The sequence below is a fragment of the Macaca fascicularis genome, chromosome 6 (assembly GCF_037993035.2).
Source record: "Macaca fascicularis isolate 582-1 chromosome 6, T2T-MFA8v1.1".
Lineage (NCBI taxonomy): Eukaryota > Metazoa > Chordata > Mammalia > Primates > Cercopithecidae > Macaca > Macaca fascicularis.
Window position 1 is genome coordinate 71,697,128 of NC_088380.1, and position 16,181 is coordinate 71,713,308.

The 16,181-nt window shown below is 37.4% G+C and overlaps 1 protein-coding gene across 16 annotated transcripts in view; it reads left to right on the forward strand.

Moving 5' to 3' along the window:
- Positions 1-16,181, forward strand: part of ERBIN (erbb2 interacting protein) — a 151,077-nt gene that overhangs the window by 67,086 nt on the left and 67,810 nt on the right. The window contains exon 1 of one of the 16 annotated variants that reach the window (XM_065546338.2): positions 28-224. The exons of the other annotated variants lie outside the window; for them this stretch is intronic. The gene's annotated coding sequence lies outside the window, so the exon portion shown is untranslated. Of the gene's footprint in view, positions 1-27; positions 225-16,181 lie in introns of those variants that run through there. 16 annotated transcript variants of the gene reach the window in all.

The window sequence follows — 16,181 nt, forward strand, 5'->3', positions numbered from 1 at the left end:
TAAAGCACGTGGAGAATAAATGTAAGGGGTTTTTTTGGTTTGTTTTTACATTTTTAATTGTGGTCATCATGTTGCAGGATAGATCTCTTGTACTTATTTCTCCTGTCAAACTGAAATTTTATATCCTTTGAACAACATATTCCAATCCTCCATCCCTGCTTCCCCATCCCCAGCCCCTGGTAACCACCATGCTACTCTGCCTCTGCCTCTGCAAGATGCCATATGTAAGTGAGCTTATGTGGTATTTTTTTTTTTTTCTGTTCCTGGCTTGTTTTACTTAACATAATGTCCTCCAGGTTTATCCATGTTACTGCAAATTAACAGGATTTTCTTCTTTTTAAAGGCTGAATAGTATTCCATTGTGTATATCATATTTTCTTTATTCATTCATCCATTGATGGACACTTAGGTTGATTCCCTGTCCTGGCTATTGTGAATAGGGCTGTAATGAACATAGGAGTTTAAATATTTCTTCAGCATACTGATTTCATTCACTTTGATACATATCCAGTAGTGGGATTGCTGGATCTTGTGGTAGTTCTAATATTTTGAGGACCCTCCATACTGTTTTCCATAGTGGCTATACTAATTTACATCCCCACCAACAGTGTGCAAGCATTCTCTTTTCTCAACTTCCTCATCAGCACTTACCTTTGGTCTTTTTACTCATTCTAACAAGTGTGAGGTCGTATCTCACTGTAGATTTAATCTGCATTTCCCTGGTGATTAATGATGTTGAACATTTTTCATTTACCTGTTGGTCATTTGTATGTCTTTTGTTGAAAACCATCTATTCAGGTCATTTGCTGATTTTTAAGTCAGATTACTTGTTTTGTTGTTATTGAGGTTTTTCAGTTTCTTACATATTTTAAATACTAACCCCTTCTCAGATGTATAGCTTGCAAACATTTTCTCCCACTCCATAGGCTGTTTTTTTCCTCTGTTGTTTCTTTGGCTGTACAGGAGCTGTTCTGTGTGGTGTGATCCCATTTGTCTGTTTTTGCTTTTTATGCCTGTGCTTTTGGGGTGATATTAAAAAAAAAATCATTGTTTAACCCATTGCCAGGCTCTAGAATGTCATGGAGCTTTTCTCCTATATTTTTTTCTAGTGGTTTTTTTTTAATACTTTCAGGTGTTACAGTTAAGTCTTTAATCCATTTTGAGTTGATTTTTTATATGGTGTAAGATAAGAGTTTAATTTCATTCTGCATGTGGATGTCCAGTTGTCCCAACACTGTCCTTTATTTATTGAAGAGACTGTCCTTTACCCATTATGTATGTGTTCTTGGCACCCTTGTCAAAAAATAATTGACAAAATACATGGATTTATTTTTGGACTGTCTATTTCATTCCATTGTTCTGTCTGTATTCATGTCATTACCATGCTGCTTTGATTATGGTTGCTTTGTAGCATATTTTGAAGTCAGGTGTGATGCCTGCAGTTTAGTTTTTTTTGTTCACCGTTGCTTTGGGTATTCAGTCTTTTGTGGCTCCATATGAATCGCAGGATTGTTTTTTTCTTTGTCTATGAAAAAGGTCATTGGAATTTTGGTAGGGATTGGGTTGAATCTGTAGACCACTTTGGGTAGTATGGACATTTTAACAATATTAATTTTCAAGTCCATTGAACACAAGATTTCTTTCCATTTATTGTGCTGCTTCAATTTTTTTCATCGAATGTTCTGTAGTTTTCAGTGTGTATGTCATTTACCTATTTTGTTAAATTTATTCCTAAGTATTTTATTTTTTTGGTAGCTATTATAAATGGGATTGTTTTCTTAATAACCTTTTCATATAGTTTGTTAGTATATAAAAATGCTACTGATTTTTGTATGTTGATTTTTGTATCCTGCAAGTTTACTGAATTCTACCAGTATTTTGGTTGGAGTCTTTAGGGTTTTCTATATATAAGGTTATGTTGTCTGCAGATAGGGACATTTCAGTTTCTCCTATTCTAATTTGGAATCCTTTTATTTCTTTCTCTGGTTAGGACTTAAGTACAACGTTGAAAAGAAGTGGCAGGAATAGGCATCCTTACCTTGTCCCAGATCTTAGAGGAAAAGCTTTTAACTTTTCGTTGTTAAGTATGATGTGAGCTGTGGATTTGTCACATATGGCCTTTATTGTGTTGAGGTGCTTTCCGTCTATACCTGATTTGTTGAGAGTTTATTATGAAAGGACATTGAATTTTGTCAAATGCTTTTTCTGCATCCTTTGAGAGCTTTTTTTCCTTCATTTTGTTAATATGATATATCACATTTATATATATGTTGAAATTATTAACAAGGCCAAGTATCTTATTTAGTATGTTTAGTTTGATACTAAGTATGGAAGATATATTCTAAAATGTTAAGTCCTTATTACCTCAGAAGGAGAGAAAAATCAGCCCTTGAAATTTTTAGAATGAGCGTGTGTTTCTTTTATAATTACAAAAAAGAATCACACGAGGATAAATTTTAAATGGTCTGACCAGATACAGGACTTTCACAAACACTAAATACTGTCATATAATACTTCTTAATAAGAATTGGGGAAATAAAGTTTATAAACAAGTTCCACCAAGTTAGTGCAACAGTGCCAGCAGTTTTGTAGTAATCATATTCCACAGCTTTTAGCTTTGTCCTAATGGTATGAGTATCCAGAAGTAATCCTTCTCCTATAAGTTTTCCTAAATTTTAGGACTTACTATGAAGCATTTAGGGCTTATTAGAAGTCATCCTGTTTTCATAATTAACAGTTAACTTTGGCAAGCTAATTAACCAGGGGTCTGTCTGCACACACACACACACACACACACACACACACACACACACACACAAAGTTGGCTCACACTTGTAATCTCAGCGCTTTGGGAGGCTGAGGCGGGCAGATCACTTGAGGTCAGGAGTTCAAGACCAGCCTGGCCAACATGGTGAAACCCTGTCTCTACCAAAAATGCAAAAATTAGCCAGTTGTGGTGGTGTGTGCCTGTAGTCCTAGCTAGTTGGGAGACTGAGGCATGAGAATCACTTGAACCCCAGGAGGCGGAGGTTACAGTGAGCCAAGATTGTGCTACTGTACTCTAGCTTGGGCGACACAGCAAGACTCTCAAAAAAAAAAAAAAAAAAAAAAAAAAAAAATATATATATATATATATATATATATATATATATATGTCTCCACTTATTAAATTCTATTTATTTTAGTTGCAGGTCGTCAAAATGTATGTTTTATAGGATTATGATAAAATCAGGACTTCTGTTTTAAGGAATAAAATCTGTTTTAAGGATTTATTTATTATATTCATTCTAGGTTAAAGTGAAGGTTATAGTGGTTAGTGCTGTACTGACCTTCAGTTCACAATAACTAATAAGCTTTACCTTTAAAGATAGTACTGTATTTTATTTTACCTTTTGTTATTGAGCTGTTTAACTTTAGGGCTATTTGTATTTTTAATAAATTTATTGTTTAATTTTTATTTAGATTGGATTCATTCATAGTGGTGTCCTGCCTTTTATCTAGCTATCTTAAAAATTTTTGGCCAGGCCCAGTGGCTCACATCTGTAATCCCAGCACTTTGGGAGGTCAAGGTGGAAGGATCTCTTGAGCTTAGGAGTTTGAGACCAGCCTGGGCAACATAGCAAAACCTTGTTTCTACCAAAAATCATCAACTTAGCTGCGCATGGTGGCATGTGCCTGTGGTTGCGACTACTTCAGGCTGTTGTGGGAGGATTGCTTGAGCCTGGGAAGTCAAGACTGTGGTAAGCCGTAATCATGCCATGGCACTCCAGCCTGGAAAATAGAGCAAGACCCTGTCTCAAAAAAAAAAAAAAAAAAAAAAAATTGTGCTCAAATAAGAAACCTATGTAAAAGCTAAAAGAACGTGCATGGCTTCACCAGTTGTTAGCATTTTGTTACTTTTGTCTTACTTCTCTTTTTCATGTATATGAATTTAAATATGTTCAGGAAAAAGATATATGCGTATCATTGCTTATAAAAAATGTCTTTTTGGCTGTGCGCAGTGGCTCACCCCTGTAATCTCGGCATTTTGGGAGGCCAAGGTGAGCAGATCACCTGAGGTCAGAAGTTTGTGACTAGCCTGGTGAATATGGTGAAACCCCGTCTCTACTAAAAATGCAAAAAATTAGCCAGGCGTGGTGGCAGACACCTATGATCCCAGCTATTCGGGAGTCTGAGGCAGGAGAATTGCTTGAGCTTGGGAGGCAGAGGTGGCAGTTAGCCGAGATCTTGCCATTGCACTCCAGCCTGGGGGACAAGAATGAGACTCTGTCTCAATAAATAAATAAATAAATAAAAGCAGCAAAAGTCTTTTTGCTAAGCTTATTTAAATTTAAGTTGGAGGCATCTTGTCTTCACTCCTAAATGTTTGAATATACATCCCCTAAGAACAGGGGAATCAGAATAACCACATCATCATTATCACTCTCGAGAAATTTAACATCATATTTCCCCTGTTGCCTAATAATGCTCTTTTAAACTCTTTAGGCCCCTTCTCCATATCCCTCCTCTCAAGTTAAAGATCATGTAAAGCCTATAGTTGTTGTGTCTCTGGTGCTTTTAAATCAGGAACAGTTTGCTGATGATTTTCATGAAAGTTTCCATTTTTGAAGAGTTTAGATCAGTTGGCTTTTGATTTGTGTGACTTTTCCCCTCATTATTTTATTCAGGCTAAATGTCTGCCATTTCAGACTTTTCCTTGAGGGCAGTGTGAAATTTGTGTTTCCATCCCTAGTACTTAGTATAGTGCCTGGTGGTGCCTGATACATTCCAAAGTAAATGAACTGGATTACCATCAGATCTCTACGGATGTTGACAGATAATCCAGAGTATTATAGAATTCTAGGATTATTGTCACTTTAGTTGTCATCATGTCTACCTTTTCATCCTAAAGGAGTATCTCTACATATGTTGACAGATAAATTAATCCAGAGTATTACAGAATTCTAGAATTATTGTCACTTTAGAAGTCATCACATCTACCTTTTCATCATAAAGGAGTATCTTTCTGGTCTTTTTAAATGGGAGTTGTTAAGGTATAAGGAAAGGGACTTGATAATTTGGGTATTGATTTAAAATCTTACGCATTTGGAATTGTATGTATTGGGTAAACTTTGCTAACATTCTTTATGGTATAGAAATATTGCTTGGCTCAGTAATGAAAATACTTGCATATGTGCTTCATGAGAATGGATTAACCTCATGTTTATTACTCTAAAATGAGAATAGTGGAATTATGGCTATGTTCTAACCCTACAGCATCATTAAATTAATATCCTAGGCTTTTGTATAACTGTTTAAAGAATTACATGTCGTAGAGTTATGGCAACCTATTAGACTGCAGAGTAGCTCTTTTACCTTTCTAGTTTAGCATTTTGTTGTTGCTTCTAGTATACTGAAAACTTTTAAACAATTATTTCAACCTGTGAGTGTTTTTGAGGCATTGGAGATAATCTTTATGTGATCAAAAGATTTAGGATAAGTACTTAAGTGTTCTACCTCGAGGAGGAATGACATTACTTATTACTTATTGTTGCCAATAAGACTTAGTTTATTTGACTAAAAATTAAATTGGTCTGTTATTTTTATATGATTCCTCACATAGAAAGGGCCACATCTATTATTTAACTTGCAGAATCAGTTTTTTGCATTTTACTTTTTTTTTTTTTTTTTTTGAGACAGAGTCTCGCTCTGTTGCCTAGGCTGGAGTGCAGTGGCCGGATCTCAGCTCACTGCAAGCTCTGTCTACCGGGTTCACGCCATTCTCCTGCCTCAGCCTCCCAAGTAGCTGGTATTACAGGCACGTGCCACCACCCTTGGTGAATTTTTTTGTATTTTTAGTAGAGATGGTGTTTCACTATGTTAGCCAGGATGGTCTCGATCTCCTGACCTCGTGATCTGCCGGTCTCAGCCTCCCAAAGTGCTGGGATTACAGGCTTGAGCCACTGTGCCCGGCCCTTACATTTTACTTGTTACTTGTATTTTCTCTCCTTTTAGTCTTGATGTCTAAGTGAAACTTCACTTCATTGTTCATAACAAGGCTAGCTGAAAGGAGACAAGAGACTATCATAGTGTCAGAAATTACCTTGCCAAGTAAAAATTCTAGTTATTTTAATTCCTTATCTTATATTCGTCGTAAGTGGTATGTTTAACCCATTTTACTTTTAGAGAGCTAATATTAATCAGCCTGTAGTATTCAACCCTAATATGTATGCTTTTGTATAGCTCTATTGTGTTGAAAAGAAAATTAATAAAGCACAAATATTAGGTTGCATATTAGCATGCATATTAGGTTGATGTGGCTGGATGTGAGAAATTCAAATTTTGTTGCATTTTTGATTTGGTAATAGACTGCCTAAAAGAAAGGTTAGTACATTTAAGCAAATGTAACATTTTGAAATTATTAAAATGTAATAATACAATTTAAGCTATTACTGTTTTACTTATATTTAAGCTCTAGTGTTTTCCCCTTTAAGGTGTTTATGTCATTTCAGTCTAATATTTAAGTTTATCATGATATGCTAGGTACAGTTTTCAGATTCATTAGCTGTTGTGCACTGTTTGGAAGGAGGCAGGAAACTTGTGGCATACTTTGTTATTCATCCTGTCATCAAACTGTATTTCTTTAAAAGTACTTGCTTTTAGGATTTTGACTTTCAGGCTGTAATAGTTTCTGATTTTTTTTTTTTTTTTTTTTTTTGAGGCAGAATCTCGCTCTGTCGCACAGGCTGGAGTGCAGTGGTGCAATCTTGGCTCACTGCAAGCCCCGCCTCCCAGGTTCACGCCATTCTCCTGCTTCAGCCTCCCCAGTAGCTGGGACTTACAGATGCCCACCACCATGTGCGGCTAATTTTTTGTATTTTTATTAGAGACAAGGTTTCACTGTGTTAGAATGGTCTCGATCTCCTGACCTCGTGATCCGCCCACCTCAGCCTCCCAAAGTGCTGGGATTACAGGCGTGAGCCACCACGCCCGACCAGTTTCTGATTTTTTATGTAGTTCTTATCAGTGTTTTTCATTTGTTAAGTTAGCGTGGTTTAGGAATAAAAAGAAATGGCCCCTGTTCTTTGCTTCTCTGTTTATTGATCTGGTTGTTACACTGGGGACTTAATCTAAATTTGTTAGTTCATCTGTAAGCTTGTTAAACACATGAAATGGATCAGTCTAGGAAATACGTAATTTTAAGGGATTTAACATTTGTATTTATCAACAAATTCAGTTTTTTCTTTTACAGTCTGTGATAAAACTGGAATGTTAATTTGTTCTGAGTCTTAATTTGCTCTTCTCTTTCTTTTCTCGAGTTGTGTTTACTGTATGCTTTTAATTTAATTTAATTTTACTTTAAGTTCTGGGATACATGTGCTGAACGTGCAGGTTACATAGACATACACGTGCGATGGTGGTTTGCTGCGCCTATCAACCTGTCATCTAGGTTTTAAGCTTCACATGCATTAGGTATTTGTCCTAATGCTATCCCTCTGCTTTCCCTTCACTCCGCATCAGGCCCCAGTGTGTGACGTTCACCTCCCTGCGTCCATGTGTTCTCATTGTTCACCTCCCACTTAGGAGCAAGAACATGCGGTGTTTGATTTTCTGTTCCTGTGTTAGTTTGGTGAGGATGATGGTTTCCAGCTTTATCCATGTCCTGGCAAAGGACATGAACTCCTTCTTTTTTATGGCTGCATAGTATTCTGTGATGTATTATGTGCCACATTTTCTTTATCCAGTCTGTCATTGATGGGCATTTGAGTAGGTTCTAAGTTTTTGCTATTGTAAATAGTGCTGCAATAAACATACATGTGCGTGTACACTTTTTAAAGTTATAAAAAGTTCTCTCAGGTGCTATCCCAGCCGTTGCAAATAGCAACCAGTATTAGAGAAATGATCTGCTGTTGCATTCAAATGACTTTTCTTGTAGGGAAGACTGGGATGATGTGGTTAAAACGTTCTGTCAAAGTGGTGGATGGGGAAAGCTGGTGGGGAGGGGAGATAAAAGAAAAACGTGTAGCTATTAATTGTCTTGTATGAACATACTGAATAAAATGCCAGGGATTATAAGGCAGAGAAACCAGAAAGAGTAGCTCAGATCTTTCTGTCTAATATGGCAATACTAGCAAGGTTAACCAAGGAATTTCTCTTTAGTTGAATTAAAAAGCCCAGGAAGAGTGAATTGAAAGTTTGTGGTCAAAGCAGAAAGCAGTTCTTTTAACTTGAGAAAATCCGATGATTGGGGACAAATTAATGGAAAAGCCTTTTCACATTAAGCTAAAAGAAGTTAAATTAAGAGAATATTACAGATTGATAGGGAAGTTATGGTATTTTGCTCTTGTGTTTTAAATTTCCAAAATTGCCATTCTGCCTTGTAGTTGATGCTTGAGCTCAGCTGTTTTAATAAATCACTTTATTTAAGATAATGAAAGAAAGAAAATCATGTTTTACACTGTCCATGTTTAGACTGGTGATTTCTGGCCACTGCCAAGACTTTTGATAAATGGAGACTGTTAACTAGAGTGTGCACTCATTTGTGGCCTACCATAGCATAGGCATTATTATTCATTGTGTTATATCTGGTCCAAATCATACATCTGTTATCCTCTGGAAACTATCATTTGAGTTTGCAATTTCCGGTTAGTTTTGACCAGAACTCGAGTGTTTTATTCTGTAGTATGGTAATCATTGCCTTTAGAGTGCAGGAACAGTAAGGGACTCCTATTGACTTAAATTAAACAACTTTAATTTAAAGTTGGGACAGTGGGATGTTGACATCTGCGTGTCACAGACCACCAGGGACTCACTTGCAGTTGAACAGTTTGGGTTTATTACTTCATAGTGAGCAAAAACTCATATTATTGGGATTCATGAGGGTTGCAGAAGGTGTAAAAAAAAAAATACAAGATTTGGGCTTTTGTTTGGTGATCTTGGGAAGGTTTCAGAAAATAATGGTTTGCCCTGGATGGGATGCTGCCAATAAGTGGGGTAATTCTATGATTGGGTATTTTTTATTTATTTATTTTTTTATTTTTTACTAGGAGAAATAACTTTATTTGAATAGGACCTGAGACAGCATATTGGGCTAAGGAGGAGAGGTAATGTTCCAAAACGGCAGTCAAAGCTCTTCGACCAAGCAGGCTCTACTTCCCAGCAACCTTGCAGTTAGTGCAACCAACAAAAGGCCTGCTGGGGAATGTATTTGCCACTAAATTCCCCAACTATGCCAACATTACAAAAAAGATAGAGGTTTTTCATCATAATTAAATTTACACAAACCTCCCCAATCACAGGAAGTAAAAAATTACATTTTACAGATCTCAAACTTGTCTTCATCATTTAGTTCATCATCTTCAAAAAATAGCTCCCCTGCCTAATTCATTAGCTATGTGATCTATCCAAGCAGAAACAAGATGGCCAGGCCATGGCAATCCTCTTCCCATTTCCTCTAACAGCAGGGTGAGGCTCAGGTGGAGGTAGGGGGTGGGGAGCACAAGGGCTACTTTTCCCCAGTACAACATGGCATCTGAAGTTTGATGGGAGAGCAGAACTAGTGAGACTTAAGGGAAGGGTCCAGGGCCTGTATTCAGTCAGAATCACTGCTGGAAGAGGAGGAGGAATGCTTGTCGCCTGGGGGGAAAGCTGGATTGCTCTGGGGTGCTCCTGGGGGAGGAGGACAGGGCCTGGGGGAAAGAGTGGGTTAATAGTTGGTGGGTGGGCAGGATTGGAACCTCCAGGGCACCTGATGTTGGGGGTATATGGATTTGGCCCTGGCTGCCCGGCATTGGGATTCCACATGTTTAGGTGTGTCCTCCACCCTTTCCACCGCCGCCTGGGCTTGATGCCTTCTTCGCAGTCTTCAATTGGGTGTCTTAATGTTTTCTATAGGGAAGTTGATTAGAGTACAACTAAAGCTGTAATCAGTCACTATCTGGGAAAAGGTGCTGTATAGTATATTTTGGCTTGGACAATATCATGTTTTGTCTTTTTTCAGACATGATTATAAATTTGTTTTTGTCTTGATATATCATGGTTACAGAATGACTTGATGTGATATTGATGTTCTGTGAAATAGTTTTATTCAGCAGGAGAACACTGAGGCCTCCATCTGAATGCCAGGGCTTGTTTGTATTAAGACCAAGGACTAGTGATAGTACCAGGCCAGCTCCTAGGCGTCAGGAGGGATTTTCTCATTCTCGGAAGTTAAGAGAGAGAGTTCCTCTGTAACTAAGTGAGAGTGATTTGGAGAAGACAGTTGTGTTTTATGATATCTAATCTAGAGCTTCATTTTACATTTGAGCAGCAGTCTTTTTTTTTTTTTTTAAGAGGCAGCATCTTACTCTGTTTGTTGCCCAGGCTGGAGTACAGTGGCATGATCATAGCTCACCGCATCCCGAACTCCTGGGCTCAAGGGCGCCTTCCCCCTCATCGTCTTGAGTAGCAGGGACCGCAGGTGTGCATCACCATGCTTGGCTATTTTTAATTTTTTTGTTGTTGTTGTTGTAGAGATGGGGTTTTGCCATGTTGCCCAGGCTGGTCTTGAACTCTTTGGCCTCAAACAATACTCCCAATACCTTGGCCTCCCAAAGTGGTGGGAATGCAGGTGTGAGCCACCATGCCTGGCCAGCAGAATTTTCTTACTAAAAAAGTGTACGTCAAAGAAGCAGCATTATTTATTGAAGTCACGGTAATTAGAAAAGAACAGATAGTTGGCGCTGTTAGAGAATTAAGAAGTAAATTGTGATAAAATTCAGTCGTGTGTGTGTGCGTGTGTATGTATGTATGTGTGAGTTGAGACAGAATCTCCAATGCCCAGGCTGGAGTACAGTGGTGCAATCTCAGTGCACTGCAGTCTCCACTTCCCAGGTTCAAGCGATTCTTGTGCCTCAGCCTCCTGAGTAGCTGAAACTACAGGTGCAGGCCACCACATCTGGCTTAATTTGTTTTGGTATTTTTAATTTGCACGGGTTTTCTCCATGTTGGCCAGGCTGGCCTCAAAATCCTGATCTCAAATGATCTGCCCACCTCAGCCTTCCAAAGTGCTGGTATTACATGCATGAGCCACTGTGCCCTGTCCCTGTATACTTTATCTGAAAGGATAAAATAAGCCATCTTTGGAGAGTAGGTAACACAGTTGTTGAGGGTAGGCCTTGAGCAAGAACTTGAAGAAGCCATGTGAATAACTAAGGTAAGGATGTATGAGAAGCTATTTTGTAAGGTGCGAGTGTCTACAGCATGTGTGAGGACTGTTCCCTGGGTAACTAAAACAGTGTGAGCAAGATGGGAGTGCAATAGGAATAGAAACCAGGGAGGTGGCGATTTGGAGGAGCTGCTAATGAAGGGCCTCGGAGGCATTTGTATGCACTTTGACATTTACTGTCAGTAAAATAGAGTCGCTTAGAAAGTTTTGAATAGATAATTCAGAGCATGATATGACTTGTGTGTAAGTTTAATCTGGCTATATATATAGACAGGGACTGTGAGCATATGGGTGACAAACAACCAGTTCAAATGCTGTTTCAGTCATCTGAGGTGATAGTGATGGACATAGTGAGATGAGGACAGCCCCTGGATATGCTTGAAGGTGGAATTGACAGCACTTCATGATGGATGGGATGTGGGATGTGAAAGAAGAGTCAAGGATGCCGTCAGTGATTTTGGTCATGCCCTTGGAAGGACAGTTGCCATCAGCTGAGATGTGGAAATCTGTGAGAGTTGTAATTTTTAATAGAACAAATCAGGAGCTCAGTTTTTTTGAGTTCTAGTTGTTCATAGGGGTCTGGAGTTTAGTCAAGAGAAAAACTGTGCTAGAGATAAATATTTGGGAGTTGTCACCATATGGATATTTAAAGCCTGAGATTAGATGCATTTGCCAAGGGCATGACTGTCAATAAAAAGGCGGCTAAAGAATGAGCCCTGGTTGGACCCCAACATTTAACAGATCTGGCGGAAGAGAAGATACAAAAGCTACTGAGAAGGAGCACTACTAATGTAGGGGGGAGAAGCTAGTCAAGTGAAAATGTTTCTTTTCCTTACTGCATTTTAGCTTCTCATGAAAAAGGACTATGCCTTAAATGTCTGTGGTATATAGCATAGTGTCTGATACTAACATTTGCTGAATAACTTTGAAGATAGGTAATTTCAGCTTGGGATAGGTTGAGTTTGAGGCTTGTGAACAAAATCTAATGGGCATTTGAAAATTCTTAGCAGCGGCTAAGGAGGGAGGTGGGAACTGGAGATACAGATTTAGAACCTACAAATGTATATTGTAGGAATTGAAGTCAGACTAAACACATTGCTAGCAATTTTCAAAAGTAGAAAACCGGTGTTTCAAAACTATTTGCTTAGGGCAAAATTACTACTATGTATCTGAAAGCCAATAATAATTTAGAATTTGTAATTTCACAGGCATTTGTGGAGTACTTTTTATAAACCACATGCTATGGAATAAAGTACTTTAAAATATAAAAAGTATGAAGTATTCAGGGCTGGTCATGGTGGCTCACGCCTGTAATCCCAACACTTTGGGAGGCCAAGGCGGGTGGATCACAAGGTCAGGAGATTGAGAACATCCTGGCTAACATGGTAAAACCCTGTCTCTACTAAAAAATACAAAAAATTAGCTAGACATGGTGGCGGATGCCTGTAGTCCCAGCTTCTTGGGAGGCTAAGGCAGGAGGCAGGTGTGAACACAGGAGGCAGAGCTTGCAGTGAGCTGAGATTGTGCCACTGCACTCCAGCCTGGGCAACAGTGTGAGACTCCATCTCAAATAAATGAATAAATAAATATGAAGTATTCATTTGTATTTGTGGGAGATGATCCAAGTATTAATTTCCACTAAATAATATTAAACTAATAAATACATTTTTATAGGAATTAAACACAATATTTATAATTTAAAACTTGAAATTATTCTCCATATGATATTTTAGATCAGTAGAACGTATTATATAGTCTTAGGTCTTTTTCTCTTTAGATAGACTTTGTCATGTACTAAAAATACTATAACTCCTAGAAATAATATCTTTTACTTGGTTATTTCAAAATACTTTATAGATTTTAATAACAACCAATAAAGTTATTTAGCTAAATTTTAAAATGAGTTTGAATGCCAGTGAGAACTTTATAGAATGTTTTCTTGCTCCACCCAAACATGGAATGTTTTACTTTTAAAAAATATTAAGAATTGTGCACCACAACCAAATCCATTCCATGTATTCAAGGTTGGATCATTACTTGAAAATCAGTGTAATCCACCACATCAGTAGACACATAATTAACTCAGCAGTTCCAGTCTTAGATATTTACCCAAGAGAAATGCAAACATTTCCACAGAATGACTTTAAAAAAATACAGAAATTTTCAGTGCAACTTTTTCATAGTAATTCAAAACTGCCTCTGCTTCCTCTGTAACTCCACATTGGCCCCTGAGCACCACACGTACCCTAGAATTCTAGCCCCACTGCCACCAGGCACCGCTACATGCTCTCCTTAGGCTCTGCAGCAGCAGACACTGCCCTTTCATTTAAAAAATATTTAGTCAGTTCAGCAAAGGGATGCTCTCGTAGTATATTAGGAGCATCATTTTAATGCATCCTCAGTGGAGTGATCACTTAAAGACAATTGTTCGTCGAAGAACTAATAAAGATTTCACTCCTAAGGAAAAACGCAATAATGTCAAGTATTTTGTATGTAAATGAATGAGAGAAAAGATGGTAGGTAAGTGAAATTCAGCAAGCATTTGTTGTACAAAGATACAATGTACTAAATAGTAACATGTACTTAAAGTGGAGAATTGAGTCAATCGAAATAAAACCTAGCAGTAATACAAAGAATACACAACTAGTACAAAGTAAACAATTGTAAAAATGCCATAAAATGCATAATTGAACTTTTTGGAGAGTTAAATTTCATTGAGTTTAGAGATCAGGATAGGCTTTCAGAAGATCCTACTGGTTTTGCTGGGAGGAAGAGCATTCTAAGTAAAAAGAATGTCTTGTAAATGAGTATTAATTTGGAGGCTTGGAATAGGATTGCCAAGTTTGTTTTACCAGTAAGAAAATTTCCCTGTCTCCCATCTCCAAAAAAAAATCTCCCACATTCCTATTTTATCATCTTTTTATTAAAAATGACTTTTTTTTCCACTCAACAGGGGAAGAATGAATGATACAAAGCTACTAAATTTTAAAACTTAGATTAAGTGAAAAATAAATTACCAAAATCAGTGTAAGAAGTAGAAAACTGAAAAGGCCAGGGAATGTAACATTAAATTGAATTAGTAGTCAAAAAAAGTGCCAGTTAAAAATTCTGTGTTTAGCATTTCGAGCAACTACCAAACTGTTTTCCATAGTGGGTATATCAGTTTGCATTCTTACCAGCAATGTGTGTAGTTCCCAGTTTCTTGACATCCTCACAAACACTTGCTACTTTCATATATTACATTTATTTGTTAGGTCTCATGGGTCCTTAGTCTTCCTTTGTCTTTTTTTGACCTTGATAGTTTTGAAAGTTATTGGCCATTTATTTGACAGAATTTACTTAATTTGGATTCGTTTGGTGCTTGCTTATGATTAAATTCAGGTTGTGTGTTTTTGGCAAGTATATGTCCAAAGTGATATGATATTGTTTCTCAGTACATCTCAGATTAGTTGCCACATTATGATGATGTTAACTGATAATGCCAACTTTCAAGCAATTTTGAAGGTTAAGGTGGTGCTTGTCAGATTTCTCTACTGTGAAGTGAATTTTCCGTTTTAATTGCTAAGTGTCGTGTGGAAATAATCTTTTGAGTCTCTATTAATACCCTGTTTTTCATCATACTTTTACCCACAATTTTTAGCATCCATTGATGAGTTTTGACTGAAACAGTTACTACTGTGTCATTTCCTATTTGGTGGTTTTGCATCATTCATTTTTCATCACCTGACATTCTATATATGATATTGTGGTAAACTTGTTTACTTAAAATCATGTAGTGATGAAGTTGAAAGGGTCTGAAATGGTTCTCTAATGACAATCCTGTTAATCATATGTTAATGGAGCAATGGATCTTACAAACTCAGACTATGTAAAATTCATTTTTGGAATGTCTTAAATGTTATTAATTAGCATTCCTTTAATTTAGATTAGAACAGTGCTTTTTAAAGTTGATCTGTGGACCAATGGTAGTCCACAAATTATTTATTACTTTATTTTGGCTGTGATAATGTCAGGGAATGAGGAAATGCTCAGAATCTTTCACTGCAGTTTGATATTATTCCAGTTGTACAGTGTTTTGTAAATGTATTGGTCCACAACAGATTGGAAAATTTAAAAACCATGATCCTTTACCTCTTTTGGCTTGAAAAGCACTCGTCTAGGATACTCCAAAGCTGAAATGTCTAATAGATCTATTGAATATATCTATCATAGTATTAAGAAATCACTGCATTTTAAAGCAGTTAATATTTTTGGCATGACACTGGGTTATGTGAAGGGAAAAGGTTGAGAAAAGGGGAATATAAATATAGTTAGGAAAAATAGGATAGGTGCAGGAAAGAGAAAGTGTTTCATTATCTTAGGGTGGACAGTGCTGCCTTCAGGCAATATATCCACTGGCATATCTGATGTAGATTGTCTTCCTCTTCTATCTGCAGCTTTATTTTCAGTTTTGCTTATGTATGTTAGGAACCAGCTCAATCAAGAGCCCAGCATTTAAAAAACAATTCTTGGCCTGTGGGGTGGCTCATGCCTGTAATCCCAGCACTTGGGGAGATCGAGGTTTGTGGGTCACCTGAGGTCAGGAGTTCGAGACTGGTCTGACCAACATGGTGAAACTCCGTCTCTACTAAAAATACAAAAATTAGCTGGGCATGGTGGCGGGTGCCTGTAATCTCAGCTATTCAGGAGACTGAGACAGGAGAATTGCTTGAACCCAGGAGGCAGAAGTTGCACTGAGCCTAGTTCGCCCCACTGCACTCCAGCCTGGGCAGCAGATAAAGACTCCCTCTTAAAAACAAATAAAAATAATAAAAAAGAGTCCTTTTTTTAAAAAAATGAGAGAAACAGAAAGAATGTTAAATGTTCTACAGTTTAGGTCCTTAACATCACATGGGGAAGGCACTAATTTTCAGAAGAAAGAAAGAAAGGTAAAAATCAGTTTTTTAGCAGTATGTAATTAGCAGTTATAAAGAGGCAAATAAAACGAGGAGGAAAG